The sequence below is a fragment of the Doryrhamphus excisus genome, unplaced genomic scaffold, assembly GCF_030265055.1.
Source record: "Doryrhamphus excisus isolate RoL2022-K1 unplaced genomic scaffold, RoL_Dexc_1.0 HiC_scaffold_25, whole genome shotgun sequence".
NCBI classification, from domain to species: domain Eukaryota; kingdom Metazoa; phylum Chordata; class Actinopteri; order Syngnathiformes; family Syngnathidae; genus Doryrhamphus; species Doryrhamphus excisus.
Window position 1 is genome coordinate 797,501 of NW_026652243.1, and position 10,000 is coordinate 807,500.

Consider the following 10,000-nt stretch of genomic DNA (forward strand, 5'->3'; position numbering starts at 1 on the left):
CGTCACCTTCAAATAGGATCTTTTCAGTTGACCTGGCAGCTTACGGCCATACTACCCTGAAAACGCCCGATCTCGTCCGATCTCGGAAGCTAAGCAGGGGCGGACCTGGTTAGTACTTGGATGGGAGACCGCCTGGGAATACCAGGTGCTGCAAGCTTTTTATGGTTTCTGCTCTTGCCTGACAGCAAAAGGCGCTGTTTGACACTTTTTGCCAGAGCCTAGTTTGGCCTGCGTCGCCTTCAAATAGGATCTTTTCAGTTGATCTGGCAGCTTACGGCCATACTATCCTGAAAAAGTCCGATCTCGTCCGATCTCGGAAGCTAAGCAGGGGCGGGCCTGGTTAGTACTTGGATGGGAGACCGCCTGGGAATACCAGGTGCTGTAAGCTTTATATGGTTTCTGCTCTTGCCTGACAGCAAAGGGCGCTGTTTGACACTTTTTGCTGGAGTCTAGTTTGGCCTGCGTCGCCTTCAAATAGGATCTTTTCAGTTGCCTTGGCAGCTTACAGCCATACTACCCTGAAAACGCCCGATCTCATCCGATCTCGGAAGCTAAGCAGGGGCGGGCCTGGTTAGTACTTGGATGGGAGACCGCCTGGGAATACCAGGTGCTGTAAGCTTTTTATGGTTTCTGCTCTTGCCTGACAGCAGAGGGCGCTGTTTGACACTTTTTGCTGGAGTCTAGTTTGGTCTGCGTCGCCTTCAAATAGGATCTTTTCAGTTGACCTGGCAGCTTACGGCCAAACTACCCTGAAAACGCCCGATCTCGGACGCTAAGCAGGGGCGGGCCTGGTTAGTACTTGGATGGGAGACCGCCTGGGAATACCAGGTGCTGTAAGCTTTTTATGGTTTCTGCTCTTGCCTGACAGCAAAGGGCGCTGTTTGACACTTTTTGCCAGAGTCTAGTTTGGCCTGCGTCACCTTCAAATAGGATCTTTTCAGTTGACCTGGCAGCTTACGGCCATACTACCCTGAAAACGCCCGATCTCGTCCGATCTCGGAAGCTAAGCAGGGGCGGGCCTGGTTAGTACTTGGATGGGAGACCGCCTGGGAATACCAGGTGCTGAAAGCTTTTTTTGGTTTCTGTTCTTGCCTGACAGCAGAGGGCGCTGTTTGACACTTTTTGCTGGAGTCTAGTTTGGCCTGTGTCACCTTCAAATAGGATCTTTTCAGTTGACCTGGCAGCTTACGGCCATACTACCCTTAAAACGCCTGATCTCGTCCGATCTCGGAAGCTAAGCAGGGGCGGGCCTGGTTAGTACTTGGATGGGAGACCGCCTGGGAATACCAGGTGCTGTAAGCCTTTTATGGTTTCTGCTCATGCCTGACAGCAGAGGGCGCTATTTGACACTTTTTGCTGGAGTCTAGTTTGGCCTGCGTCACCTTCAAATAGGATCTTTTCAGTTGACCTGGCAGCTTACGGCCATACTACCCTTAAAACGCCTGATCTCGTCCGATCTCGGAAGCTAAGCAGGGGCGGGCCTGGTTAGTACTTGGATGGGAGACCGCCTGGGAATACCAGGTGCTGAAAGCTTTTTATGGTTTCTGTTCTTGCCTGACAGCAGAGGGCGCTGTTTGACACTTTTTGCTGGAGTCTAGTTTGGCCTGCGTCACCTTCAAATAGGATCTTTTCAGTTGACCTGGCAGCTTACGGCCATACTACCCTTAAAACGCCTGATCTCGTCCGATCTCGGAAGCTAAGCAGGGGCGGGCCTGGTTAGTACTTGGATGGGAGACCGCCTGGGAATACCAGGTGCTGTAAGCTTTATATGGTTTCTGCTCTTGCCTGACAGCAGAGGGCGCTGTTTGACACTTTTTGCTGGAGTCTAGTTTGGCCTGCGTCGCCTTCAAATAGGATCTTTTCAGTTGATCTGGCAGCTTACGGCCATACTACCCTGAAAACGCCCGATCTCGGACGCTAAGCAGGGGCGGGCCTGGTTGGTACTTGGATGGGAGACCACCTGGGAATACCAGGTGCTGTAAGCTTTTTATGGTTTCTGCTCTTGCCTGACAGCAGAGGGCGCTGTTTGACCCTTTTTGCTGGAGTCTAGTTTGGCCTGCGTCACCTTCAAATAGGATCTTTTCAGTTGACCTGGCAGCTTACGGCCATACTACCCTTAAAACGCCTGATCTTGTCCGATCTCGGAAGCTAAGCAGGGGCGGCCCTGGTTAGTACTTGGATGGGAGACCGCCTGGGAATACCAGGTGCTGTAAGCTTTTTATGGTTTCTGCTCTTGCCTGACAGCAGAGGGCGCTGTTTGACACTTTTTGCTGGAGTCTAGTTTGGTCTGCGTCGCCTTCAAATAGGATCTTTTCAGTTGACCTGGCAGCTTACGGCCATACTACCCTGAAAATGCCCGATCTCGTCCGATCTCGTAAGCTAAACAGGGGTGGGCCTGGTTAGTACTTGGATGGGAGACCGCCTGGGAATACCAGGTGCTGTAAGCTTTTTATGGTTTCTGCTCTTGCCTGACTGCAGAGGGCGCTGTTTGACACTTTTTGCTGGAGTCTAGTTTGGCCTGCGTCGCCTTCAAATAGGATCTTTTCAGTTCCCTTGGCAGCTTGCAGCCATACTACCCTGAAAACGCCCGATCTCATCCGATCTCGGAAGCTAAGCAGGGGCGGGCCTGGTTAGTGCTTGGATGGGAGACCGCCTGGGAATACCAGGTGCTGTAAGCTTTTTATGGTTTCTGCTCTTGCCTGACAGCAGAGGGCGCTGTTTGACACTTTTTGCTGGAGTCTAGTTTGGCCTGCGTCGCCTTCAAATAGGTTCTTTTCAGTTGATCTGGCAGCTTACGGCCATACTACCCTGAAAACGCCCGATCTCGTCCGATCTCGTAAGCTAAACAGGGGTGGGCCTGGTTAGTACTTGGATGGGAGACCGCCTGGGAATACCAGGTGCTGTAAGCCTTTTATGGTTTCTGCTCATGCCTGACAGCAGAGGGCGCTATTTGACACTTTTTGCTGGAGTCTAGTTTGGCCTGCGTCGCCTTCAAATAGGTTCTTTTCAGTTGATCTGGCAGCTTACGGCCATACTACCCTGAAAACGCCCGATCTCGTCCGATCTCGTAAGCTAAACAGGGGTGGGCCTGGTTAGTACTTGGATGGGAGACCGCCTGGGAATACCAGGTGCTGTAAGCCTTTTATGGTTTCTGCTCATGCCTGACAGCAGAGGGCGCTATTTGACACTTTTTGCTGGAGTCTAGTTTGGCCTGCGTCGCCTTCAAATAGGATCTTTTCAGTTGACCTGGCAGCTTACGGCCAAACTACCCTGAAAACGCCCGATCTCGGAAGCTAAGCAGGGGCGCGCCTGGTTAGTACTTGGATGGGAGACCGCCTGGGAATACCAGGTGCTGTAAGCTTTTTATGGTTTCTGCTCTTGCCTGACAGCAAAGGGCGCTGTTTGACACTTTTTGCCAGAGTCTAGTTTGGCCTGCGTCACCTTCAAATAGGATCTTTTCAGTTGACCTGGCAGCTTACGGCCATACTACCCTGAAAACGCCCGATCTCGTCCGATCTCGGAAGCTAAGCAGGGGCGGACCTGGTTAGTACTTGGATGGGAGACCGCCTGGGAATACCAGGTGCTGCAAGCTTTTTATGGTTTCTGCTCTTGCCTGACAGCAAAAGGCGCTGTTTGACACTTTTTGCCAGAGCCTAGTTTGGCCTGCGTCGCCTTCAAATAGGATCTTTTCAGTTGATCTGGCAGCTTACGGCCATACTATCCTGAAAAAGTCCGATCTCGTCCGATCTCGGAAGCTAAGCAGGGGCGGGCCTGGTTAGTACTTGGATGGGAGACCGCCTGGGAATACCAGGTGCTGTAAGCTTTATATGGTTTCTGCTCTTGCCTGACAGCAGAGGGCGCTGTTTGACACTTTTTGCTGGAGTCTAGTTTGGCCTGCGTCGCCTTCAAATAGGATCTTTTCAGTTGATCTGGCAGCTTACGGCCATACTACCCTGAAAACGCCCGATCTCGGACGCTAAGCAGGGGCGGGCCTGGTTGGTACTTGGATGGGAGACCGCCTGGGAATACCAGGTGCTGTAAGCTTTTTATGGTTTCTGCTCTTGCCTGACAGCAAAGGGCGCTGTTTGACACTTTTTGCCAGAGTCTAGTTTGGCCTGCGTCACCTTCAAATAGGATCTTTTCAGTTGACCTGGCAGCTTACGGCCATACTACCCTGAAAACGCCCGATCTCGTCCGATCTCGGAAGCTAAGCAGGGGCGGGCCTGGTTAGTACTTGGATGGGAGACCGCCTGGGAATACCAGGTGCTGTAAGCTTTTTATGGTTTCTGCTCTTGCCTGACAGCAGAGGGCGCTGTTTGACACTTTTTGCTGGAGTCTAGTTTGGCCTGCGTCGCCTTCAAATAGGATCTTTTCATTTGATCTGGCAGCTTACGGCCATACTACCCTGAAAACGCCCGATCTCGGACGCTAAGCAGGGGCGGGCCTGGTTGGTACTTGGATGGGAGACCGCCTGGGAATACCAGGTGCTGTAAGCTTTTTATGGTTTCTGCTCTTGCCTGACAGCAAAGGGCGCTGTTTGACACTTTTTGCCAGAGTCTAGTTTGGCCTGCGTCACCTTCAAATAGGATCTTTTCAGTTGACCTGGCAGCTTACGGCCATACTACCCTGAAAACGCCCGATCTCGTCCGATCTCGGAAGCTAAGCAGGGGCGGGCCTGGTTTGTACTTGGATGGGAGACCGCCTGGGAATACCAGGTGCTGTAAGCTTTTTATGGTTTCTGCTCTTTCCTGACAGCAGAGGGCGCTGTTTGACACTTTTTGCTGGAGTCTAGTTTGGCCTGCGTCGCCTTCAAATAGGATCTTTTCAGTTGATCTGGCAGCTTACGGCCATACTACCCTGAAAACGCCCGATCTCGGACGCTAAGCAGGGGCGGGCCTGGTTAGTACTTGGATGGGAGACCGCCTGGGAATACCAGGTGCTGTAAGCTTTTTATGGTTTCTGCTCTTGCCTGACAGCAAAGGGCGCTGTTTGACACTTTTTGCTGGAGTCTAGTTTGGCCTGCGTCGCCTTCAAATAGGATCTTTTCAGTTGCCTTGGCAGCTTACAGCCATACTACCCTGAAAACGCCCGATCTCATCCGATCTCGGAAGCTAAGCAGGGGCGGGCCTGGTTAGTACTTGGATGGGAGACCGCCTGGGAATACCAGGTGCTGTAAGCTTTTTATGGTTTCTGCTCTTGCCTGACAGCAGAGGGCGCTGTTTGACACTTTTTGCCAGAGTCTAGTTTGGCCTGCGTCACCTTCAAATAGGATCTTTTCAGTTGACCTGGCAGCTTACGGCCATACTACCCTTAAAACGCCTGATCTCGTCCGATCTCGGAAGCTAAGCAGGGGCGGGCCTGGTTAGTACTTGGATGGGAGACCGCCTGGGAATACCAGGTGCTGTAAGCCTTTTATGGTTTCTGCTCATGCCTGACAGCAGAGGGCGCTATTTGACACTTTTTGCTGGAGTCTAGTTTGGCCTGCGTCGCCTTCAAATAGGATCTTTTCAGTTGACCTGGCAGCTTACGGCCAAACTACCCTGAAAACGCCCGATCTTGTCCGATCTCGGAAGCTAAGCAGGGGCGGGCCTGGTTAGTACTTGGATGGGAGACCGCCTGGGAATACCAGGTGCTGAAAGCTTTTTATGGTTTCTGTTCTTGCCTGACAGCAGAGGGCGCTGTTTGACACTTTTTGCTGGAGTCTAGTTTGGCCTGCGTCACCTTCAAATAGGATCTTTTCAGTTGACCTGGCAGCTTACGGCCATACTACCCTTAAAACGCCTGATCTCGTCCGATCTCGGAAGCTAAGCAGGGGCGGGCCTGGTTAGTACTTGGATGGGAGACCGCCTGGGAATACCAGGTGCTGTAAGCTTTTTATGGTTTCTGCTCTTGCCTGACAGCAAAGGGCGCTGTTTGACACTTTTTGCTGGAGTCTAGTTTGGCCTGCGTCGCCTTCAAATAGGATCTTTTCAGTTGCCTTGGCAGCTTACAGCCATACTACCCTGAAAACGCCCGATCTCATCCGATCTCGGAAGCTAAGCAGGGGCGGGCCTGGTTAGTACTTGGATGGGAGACCGCCTGGGAATACCAGGTGCTGTAAGCTTTTTATGGTTTCTGCTCTTGCCTGACAGCAGAGGGCGCTGTTTGACACTTTTTGCCAGAGTCTAGTTTGGCCTGCGTCACCTTCAAATAGGATCTTTTCAGTTGACCTGGCAGCTTACGGCCATACTACCCTTAAAACGCCTGATCTCGTCCGATCTCGGAAGCTAAGCAGGGGCGGGCCTGGTTAGTACTTGGATGGGAGACCGCCTGGGAATACCAGGTGCTGTAAGCCTTTTATGGTTTCTGCTCATGCCTGACAGCAGAGGGCGCTATTTGACACTTTTTGCTGGAGTCTAGTTTGGCCTGCGTCGCCTTCAAATAGGATCTTTTCAGTTGACCTGGCAGCTTACGGCCAAACTACCCTGAAAACGCCCGATCTTGTCCGATCTCGGAAGCTAAGCAGGGGCGGGCCTGGTTAGTACTTGGATGGGAGACCGCCTGGGAATACCAGGTGCTGAAAGCTTTTTATGGTTTCTGTTCTTGCCTGACAGCAGAGGGCGCTGTTTGACACTTTTTGCTGGAGTCTAGTTTGGCCTGCGTCACCTTCAAATAGGATCTTTTCAGTTGACCTGGCAGCTTACGGCCATACTACCCTTAAAACGCCTGATCTCGTCCGATCTCGGAAGCTAAGCAGGGGCGGGCCTGGTTAGTACTTGGATGGGAGACCGCCTGGGAATACCAGGTGCTGTAAGCTTTATATGGTTTCTGCTCTTGCCTGACAGCAGAGGGCGCTGTTTGACACTTTTTGCTGGAGTCTAGTTTGGCCTGCGTCGCCTTCAAATAGGATCTTTTCAGTTGATCTGGCAGCTTACGGCCATACTACCCTGAAAACGCCCGATCTCGGACGCTAAGCAGGGGCGGGCCTGGTTGGTACTTGGATGGGAGACCACCTGGGAATACCAGGTGCTGTAAGCTTTTTATGGTTTCTGCTCTTGCCTGACAGCAGAGGGCGCTGTTTGACCCTTTTTGCTGGAGTCTAGTTTGGCCTGCGTCACCTTCAAATAGGATCTTTTCAGTTGACCTGGCAGCTTACGGCCATACTACCCTTAAAACGCCTGATCTTGTCCGATCTCGGAAGCTAAGCAGGGGCGGCCCTGGTTAGTACTTGGATGGGAGACCGCCTGGGAATACCAGGTGCTGTAAGCTTTTTATGGTTTCTGCTCTTGCCTGACAGCAGAGGGCGCTGTTTGACACTTTTTGCTGGAGTCTAGTTTGGTCTGCGTCGCCTTCAAATAGGATCTTTTCAGTTGACCTGGCAGCTTACGGCCATACTACCCTGAAAATGCCCGATCTCGTCCGATCTCGTAAGCTAAACAGGGGTGGGCCTGGTTAGTACTTGGATGGGAGACCGCCTGGGAATACCAGGTGCTGTAAGCTTTTTATGGTTTCTGCTCTTGCCTGACTGCAGAGGGCGCTGTTTGACACTTTTTGCTGGAGTCTAGTTTGGCCTGCGTCGCCTTCAAATAGGATCTTTTCAGTTCCCTTGGCAGCTTGCAGCCATACTACCCTGAAAACGCCCGATCTCATCCGATCTCGGAAGCTAAGCAGGGGCGGGCCTGGTTAGTGCTTGGATGGGAGACCGCCTGGGAATACCAGGTGCTGTAAGCTTTTTATGGTTTCTGCTCTTGCCTGACAGCAGAGGGCGCTGTTTGACACTTTTTGCTGGAGTCTAGTTTGGCCTGCGTCGCCTTCAAATAGGTTATTTTCAGTTGATCTGGCAGCTTACGTCCATACTACCCTGAAAACGCCCGATCTCGTAAGCTAAACAGGGGTGGGCCTGGTTAGTACTTGGATGGGAGACCGCCTGGGAATACCAGGTGCTGTAAGCCTTTTATGGTTTCTGCTCATGCCTGACAGCAGAGGGCGCTATTTGACACTTTTTGCTGGAGTCTAGTTTGGCCTGCGTCGCCTTCAAATAGGATCTTTTCAGTTGACCTGGCAGCTTACGGCCAAACTACCCTGAAAACGCCCGATCTCGGAAGCTAAGCAGGGGCGGGCCTGGTTAGTACTTGGATGGGAGACCGCCTGGGAATACCAGGTGCTGTAAGCTTTTTATGGTTTCTGCTCTTGCCTGACAGCAAAGGGCGCTGTTTGACACTTTTTGCCAGAGTCTAGTTTGGCCTGCGTCACCTTCAAATAGGATCTTTTCAGTTGACCTGGCAGCTTACGGCCATACTACCCTGAAAACGCCCGATCTCGTCCGATCTCGGAAGCTAAGCAGGGGCGGACCTGGTTAGTACTTGGATGGGAGACCGCCTGGGAATACCAGGTGCTGCAAGCTTTTTATGGTTTCTGCTCTTGCCTGACAGCAAAAGGCGCTGTTTGACACTTTTTGCCAGAGCCTAGTTTGGCCTGCGTCGCCTTCAAATAGGATCTTTTCAGTTGATCTGGCAGCTTACGGCCATACTATCCTGAAAAAGTCCGATCTCGTCCGATCTCGGAAGCTAAGCAGGGGCGGGCCTGGTTAGTACTTGGATGGGAGACCGCCTGGGAATACCAGGTGCTGTAAGCTTTATATGGTTTCTGCTCTTGCCTGACAGCAGAGGGCGCTGTTTGACACTTTTTGCTGGAGTCTAGTTTGGCCTGCGTCGCCTTCAAATAGGATCTTTTCAGTTGATCTGGCAGCTTACGGCCATACTACCCTGAAAACGCCCGATCTCGGACGCTAAGCAGGGGCGGGCCTGGTTGGTACTTGGATGGGAGACCGCCTGGGAATACCAGGTGCTGTAAGCTTTTTATGGTTTCTGCTCTTGCCTGACAGCAAAGGGCGCTGTTTGACACTTTTTGCCAGAGTCTAGTTTGGCCTGCGTCACCTTCAAATAGGATCTTTTCAGTTGACCTGGCAGCTTACGGCCATACTACCCTGAAAACGCCCGATCTCGTCCGATCTCGGAAGCTAAGCAGGGGCGGGCCTGGTTTGTACTTGGATGGGAGACCGCCTGGGAATACCAGGTGCTGTAAGCTTTTTATGGTTTCTGCTCTTTCCTGACAGCAGAGGGCGCTGTTTGACACTTTTTGCTGGAGTCTAGTTTGGCCTGCGTCGCCTTCAAATAGGATCTTTTCAGTTGATCTGGCAGCTTACGGCCATACTACCCTGAAAACGCCCGATCTCGGACGCTAAGCAGGGGCGGGCCTGGTTAGTACTTGGATGGGAGACCGCCTGGGAATACCAGGTGCTGTAAGCTTTTTATGGTTTCTGCTCTTGCCTGACAGCAAAGGGCGCTGTTTGACACTTTTTGCTGGAGTCTAGTTTGGCCTGCGTCGCCTTCAAATAGGATCTTTTCAGTTGCCTTGGCAGCTTACAGCCATACTACCCTGAAAACGCCCGATCTCATCCGATCTCGGAAGCTAAGCAGGGGCGGGCCTGGTTAGTACTTGGATGGGAGACCGCCTGGGAATACCAGGTGCTGTAAGCTTTTTATGGTTTCTGCTCTTGACTGACAGCAGAGGGCGCTGTTTGACACTTTTTGCTGGAGTCTAGTTTGGCCTGCGTCGCCTTCAAATAGGATCTTTTCAGTTGCCTTGGCAGCTTACGGCCATACTACCCTGAAAACGCCCGATCTCATCCGATCTCGGAAGCTAAGCAGGGGCGGGCCTGGTTAGTACTTGGATGGGAGACCGCCTGGGAATACCAGGTGCTGTAAGCTTTTTATGGTTTCTGCTCTTGCCTGAAAGCAGAGGGCGCTGTTTGACACTTTTTGCTGGAGTCTAGTTTGGCCTGCGTCGCCTTCAAATAGGATCTTTTCAGTTGCCCTGGCAGCTTACGGCCATACTATCCTGAAAAAGTCCGATCTCGTCCGATCTCGGAAGCTAAGCAGGGGCGGGCCTGGTTAGTACTTGGATGGGAGACCGCCTGGGAATACCAGGTGCTGTAAGCTTTATATGGTTTCTGCTCTTG

The 10,000-nt window shown here is 52.1% G+C and overlaps 33 non-coding genes and 11 pseudogenes across 33 annotated transcripts; all 44 read left to right on the forward strand.

Annotated features, from left to right (window-relative positions):
* The first annotated feature begins 38 nt into the window (after window positions 1-38).
* Window positions 39-157, forward strand: LOC131117311 (5S ribosomal RNA). Its single transcript, XR_009124533.1, has one exon. It is a non-coding gene; the product is annotated as a 5S ribosomal RNA (ribosomal RNA).
* Window positions 158-269: 112 nt separating this feature from the next.
* LOC131118368 (5S ribosomal RNA) lies at window positions 270-388 on the forward strand. Its single transcript, XR_009125531.1, has one exon. It is a non-coding gene; the product is annotated as a 5S ribosomal RNA (ribosomal RNA).
* Window positions 389-500: 112 nt separating this feature from the next.
* On the forward strand, window positions 501-619 carry LOC131117142 (5S ribosomal RNA). The gene has a single exon (XR_009124367.1). It is a non-coding gene; the product is annotated as a 5S ribosomal RNA (ribosomal RNA).
* Window positions 620-731: 112 nt separating this feature from the next.
* On the forward strand, window positions 732-840 carry LOC131113232 (5S ribosomal RNA; annotated as a pseudogene).
* Window positions 841-952: 112 nt separating this feature from the next.
* Window positions 953-1,071, forward strand: LOC131116409 (5S ribosomal RNA). The gene has a single exon (XR_009123658.1). It is a non-coding gene; the product is annotated as a 5S ribosomal RNA (ribosomal RNA).
* A 112-nt stretch (window positions 1,072-1,183) lies between these two features.
* LOC131116265 (5S ribosomal RNA) lies at window positions 1,184-1,302 on the forward strand. The gene has a single exon (XR_009123520.1). It is a non-coding gene; the product is annotated as a 5S ribosomal RNA (ribosomal RNA).
* A 112-nt stretch (window positions 1,303-1,414) lies between these two features.
* LOC131118004 (5S ribosomal RNA) lies at window positions 1,415-1,533 on the forward strand. Its single transcript, XR_009125200.1, has one exon. It is a non-coding gene; the product is annotated as a 5S ribosomal RNA (ribosomal RNA).
* Window positions 1,534-1,645: 112 nt separating this feature from the next.
* Window positions 1,646-1,764, forward strand: LOC131116482 (5S ribosomal RNA). Its single transcript, XR_009123729.1, has one exon. It is a non-coding gene; the product is annotated as a 5S ribosomal RNA (ribosomal RNA).
* Window positions 1,765-1,876: 112 nt separating this feature from the next.
* On the forward strand, window positions 1,877-1,985 carry LOC131113112 (5S ribosomal RNA; annotated as a pseudogene).
* A 112-nt stretch (window positions 1,986-2,097) lies between these two features.
* LOC131118874 (5S ribosomal RNA) lies at window positions 2,098-2,216 on the forward strand. Its single transcript, XR_009126014.1, has one exon. It is a non-coding gene; the product is annotated as a 5S ribosomal RNA (ribosomal RNA).
* Window positions 2,217-2,328: 112 nt separating this feature from the next.
* Window positions 2,329-2,447, forward strand: LOC131117629 (5S ribosomal RNA). The gene has a single exon (XR_009124840.1). It is a non-coding gene; the product is annotated as a 5S ribosomal RNA (ribosomal RNA).
* A 112-nt stretch (window positions 2,448-2,559) lies between these two features.
* On the forward strand, window positions 2,560-2,678 carry LOC131117071 (5S ribosomal RNA). Its single transcript, XR_009124300.1, has one exon. It is a non-coding gene; the product is annotated as a 5S ribosomal RNA (ribosomal RNA).
* A 112-nt stretch (window positions 2,679-2,790) lies between these two features.
* On the forward strand, window positions 2,791-2,909 carry LOC131116765 (5S ribosomal RNA). Its single transcript, XR_009124003.1, has one exon. It is a non-coding gene; the product is annotated as a 5S ribosomal RNA (ribosomal RNA).
* A 112-nt stretch (window positions 2,910-3,021) lies between these two features.
* LOC131116766 (5S ribosomal RNA) lies at window positions 3,022-3,140 on the forward strand. The gene has a single exon (XR_009124004.1). It is a non-coding gene; the product is annotated as a 5S ribosomal RNA (ribosomal RNA).
* A 112-nt stretch (window positions 3,141-3,252) lies between these two features.
* Window positions 3,253-3,361, forward strand: LOC131113908 (5S ribosomal RNA; annotated as a pseudogene).
* Window positions 3,362-3,473: 112 nt separating this feature from the next.
* On the forward strand, window positions 3,474-3,592 carry LOC131117312 (5S ribosomal RNA). Its single transcript, XR_009124534.1, has one exon. It is a non-coding gene; the product is annotated as a 5S ribosomal RNA (ribosomal RNA).
* Window positions 3,593-3,704: 112 nt separating this feature from the next.
* On the forward strand, window positions 3,705-3,823 carry LOC131118369 (5S ribosomal RNA). The gene has a single exon (XR_009125532.1). It is a non-coding gene; the product is annotated as a 5S ribosomal RNA (ribosomal RNA).
* Window positions 3,824-3,935: 112 nt separating this feature from the next.
* LOC131113419 (5S ribosomal RNA) lies at window positions 3,936-4,044 on the forward strand (annotated as a pseudogene).
* A 112-nt stretch (window positions 4,045-4,156) lies between these two features.
* On the forward strand, window positions 4,157-4,275 carry LOC131114682 (5S ribosomal RNA). The gene has a single exon (XR_009121985.1). It is a non-coding gene; the product is annotated as a 5S ribosomal RNA (ribosomal RNA).
* A 112-nt stretch (window positions 4,276-4,387) lies between these two features.
* Window positions 4,388-4,496, forward strand: LOC131113420 (5S ribosomal RNA; annotated as a pseudogene).
* A 112-nt stretch (window positions 4,497-4,608) lies between these two features.
* On the forward strand, window positions 4,609-4,727 carry LOC131115784 (5S ribosomal RNA). The gene has a single exon (XR_009123054.1). It is a non-coding gene; the product is annotated as a 5S ribosomal RNA (ribosomal RNA).
* Window positions 4,728-4,839: 112 nt separating this feature from the next.
* On the forward strand, window positions 4,840-4,948 carry LOC131112599 (5S ribosomal RNA; annotated as a pseudogene).
* A 112-nt stretch (window positions 4,949-5,060) lies between these two features.
* LOC131117153 (5S ribosomal RNA) lies at window positions 5,061-5,179 on the forward strand. The gene has a single exon (XR_009124378.1). It is a non-coding gene; the product is annotated as a 5S ribosomal RNA (ribosomal RNA).
* A 112-nt stretch (window positions 5,180-5,291) lies between these two features.
* LOC131116266 (5S ribosomal RNA) lies at window positions 5,292-5,410 on the forward strand. Its single transcript, XR_009123521.1, has one exon. It is a non-coding gene; the product is annotated as a 5S ribosomal RNA (ribosomal RNA).
* A 112-nt stretch (window positions 5,411-5,522) lies between these two features.
* Window positions 5,523-5,641, forward strand: LOC131118684 (5S ribosomal RNA). The gene has a single exon (XR_009125842.1). It is a non-coding gene; the product is annotated as a 5S ribosomal RNA (ribosomal RNA).
* A 112-nt stretch (window positions 5,642-5,753) lies between these two features.
* On the forward strand, window positions 5,754-5,872 carry LOC131116483 (5S ribosomal RNA). The gene has a single exon (XR_009123730.1). It is a non-coding gene; the product is annotated as a 5S ribosomal RNA (ribosomal RNA).
* Window positions 5,873-5,984: 112 nt separating this feature from the next.
* Window positions 5,985-6,103, forward strand: LOC131117164 (5S ribosomal RNA). Its single transcript, XR_009124389.1, has one exon. It is a non-coding gene; the product is annotated as a 5S ribosomal RNA (ribosomal RNA).
* A 112-nt stretch (window positions 6,104-6,215) lies between these two features.
* On the forward strand, window positions 6,216-6,334 carry LOC131116267 (5S ribosomal RNA). Its single transcript, XR_009123522.1, has one exon. It is a non-coding gene; the product is annotated as a 5S ribosomal RNA (ribosomal RNA).
* A 112-nt stretch (window positions 6,335-6,446) lies between these two features.
* Window positions 6,447-6,565, forward strand: LOC131118685 (5S ribosomal RNA). The gene has a single exon (XR_009125843.1). It is a non-coding gene; the product is annotated as a 5S ribosomal RNA (ribosomal RNA).
* A 112-nt stretch (window positions 6,566-6,677) lies between these two features.
* Window positions 6,678-6,796, forward strand: LOC131116486 (5S ribosomal RNA). Its single transcript, XR_009123732.1, has one exon. It is a non-coding gene; the product is annotated as a 5S ribosomal RNA (ribosomal RNA).
* A 112-nt stretch (window positions 6,797-6,908) lies between these two features.
* On the forward strand, window positions 6,909-7,017 carry LOC131113113 (5S ribosomal RNA; annotated as a pseudogene).
* Window positions 7,018-7,129: 112 nt separating this feature from the next.
* LOC131118875 (5S ribosomal RNA) lies at window positions 7,130-7,248 on the forward strand. The gene has a single exon (XR_009126015.1). It is a non-coding gene; the product is annotated as a 5S ribosomal RNA (ribosomal RNA).
* Window positions 7,249-7,360: 112 nt separating this feature from the next.
* Window positions 7,361-7,479, forward strand: LOC131117630 (5S ribosomal RNA). Its single transcript, XR_009124841.1, has one exon. It is a non-coding gene; the product is annotated as a 5S ribosomal RNA (ribosomal RNA).
* A 112-nt stretch (window positions 7,480-7,591) lies between these two features.
* On the forward strand, window positions 7,592-7,710 carry LOC131117073 (5S ribosomal RNA). The gene has a single exon (XR_009124302.1). It is a non-coding gene; the product is annotated as a 5S ribosomal RNA (ribosomal RNA).
* A 112-nt stretch (window positions 7,711-7,822) lies between these two features.
* LOC131113920 (5S ribosomal RNA) lies at window positions 7,823-7,931 on the forward strand (annotated as a pseudogene).
* Window positions 7,932-8,043: 112 nt separating this feature from the next.
* Window positions 8,044-8,152, forward strand: LOC131112430 (5S ribosomal RNA; annotated as a pseudogene).
* Window positions 8,153-8,264: 112 nt separating this feature from the next.
* LOC131117315 (5S ribosomal RNA) lies at window positions 8,265-8,383 on the forward strand. The gene has a single exon (XR_009124536.1). It is a non-coding gene; the product is annotated as a 5S ribosomal RNA (ribosomal RNA).
* Window positions 8,384-8,495: 112 nt separating this feature from the next.
* Window positions 8,496-8,614, forward strand: LOC131118370 (5S ribosomal RNA). Its single transcript, XR_009125533.1, has one exon. It is a non-coding gene; the product is annotated as a 5S ribosomal RNA (ribosomal RNA).
* Window positions 8,615-8,726: 112 nt separating this feature from the next.
* On the forward strand, window positions 8,727-8,835 carry LOC131113421 (5S ribosomal RNA; annotated as a pseudogene).
* Window positions 8,836-8,947: 112 nt separating this feature from the next.
* Window positions 8,948-9,066, forward strand: LOC131115785 (5S ribosomal RNA). The gene has a single exon (XR_009123055.1). It is a non-coding gene; the product is annotated as a 5S ribosomal RNA (ribosomal RNA).
* A 112-nt stretch (window positions 9,067-9,178) lies between these two features.
* On the forward strand, window positions 9,179-9,287 carry LOC131112601 (5S ribosomal RNA; annotated as a pseudogene).
* A 112-nt stretch (window positions 9,288-9,399) lies between these two features.
* Window positions 9,400-9,518, forward strand: LOC131117176 (5S ribosomal RNA). Its single transcript, XR_009124401.1, has one exon. It is a non-coding gene; the product is annotated as a 5S ribosomal RNA (ribosomal RNA).
* Window positions 9,519-9,630: 112 nt separating this feature from the next.
* LOC131115004 (5S ribosomal RNA) lies at window positions 9,631-9,749 on the forward strand. Its single transcript, XR_009122298.1, has one exon. It is a non-coding gene; the product is annotated as a 5S ribosomal RNA (ribosomal RNA).
* Window positions 9,750-9,861: 112 nt separating this feature from the next.
* Window positions 9,862-9,980, forward strand: LOC131118371 (5S ribosomal RNA). Its single transcript, XR_009125534.1, has one exon. It is a non-coding gene; the product is annotated as a 5S ribosomal RNA (ribosomal RNA).
* The last annotated feature ends 20 nt before the right edge of the window (window positions 9,981-10,000 follow it).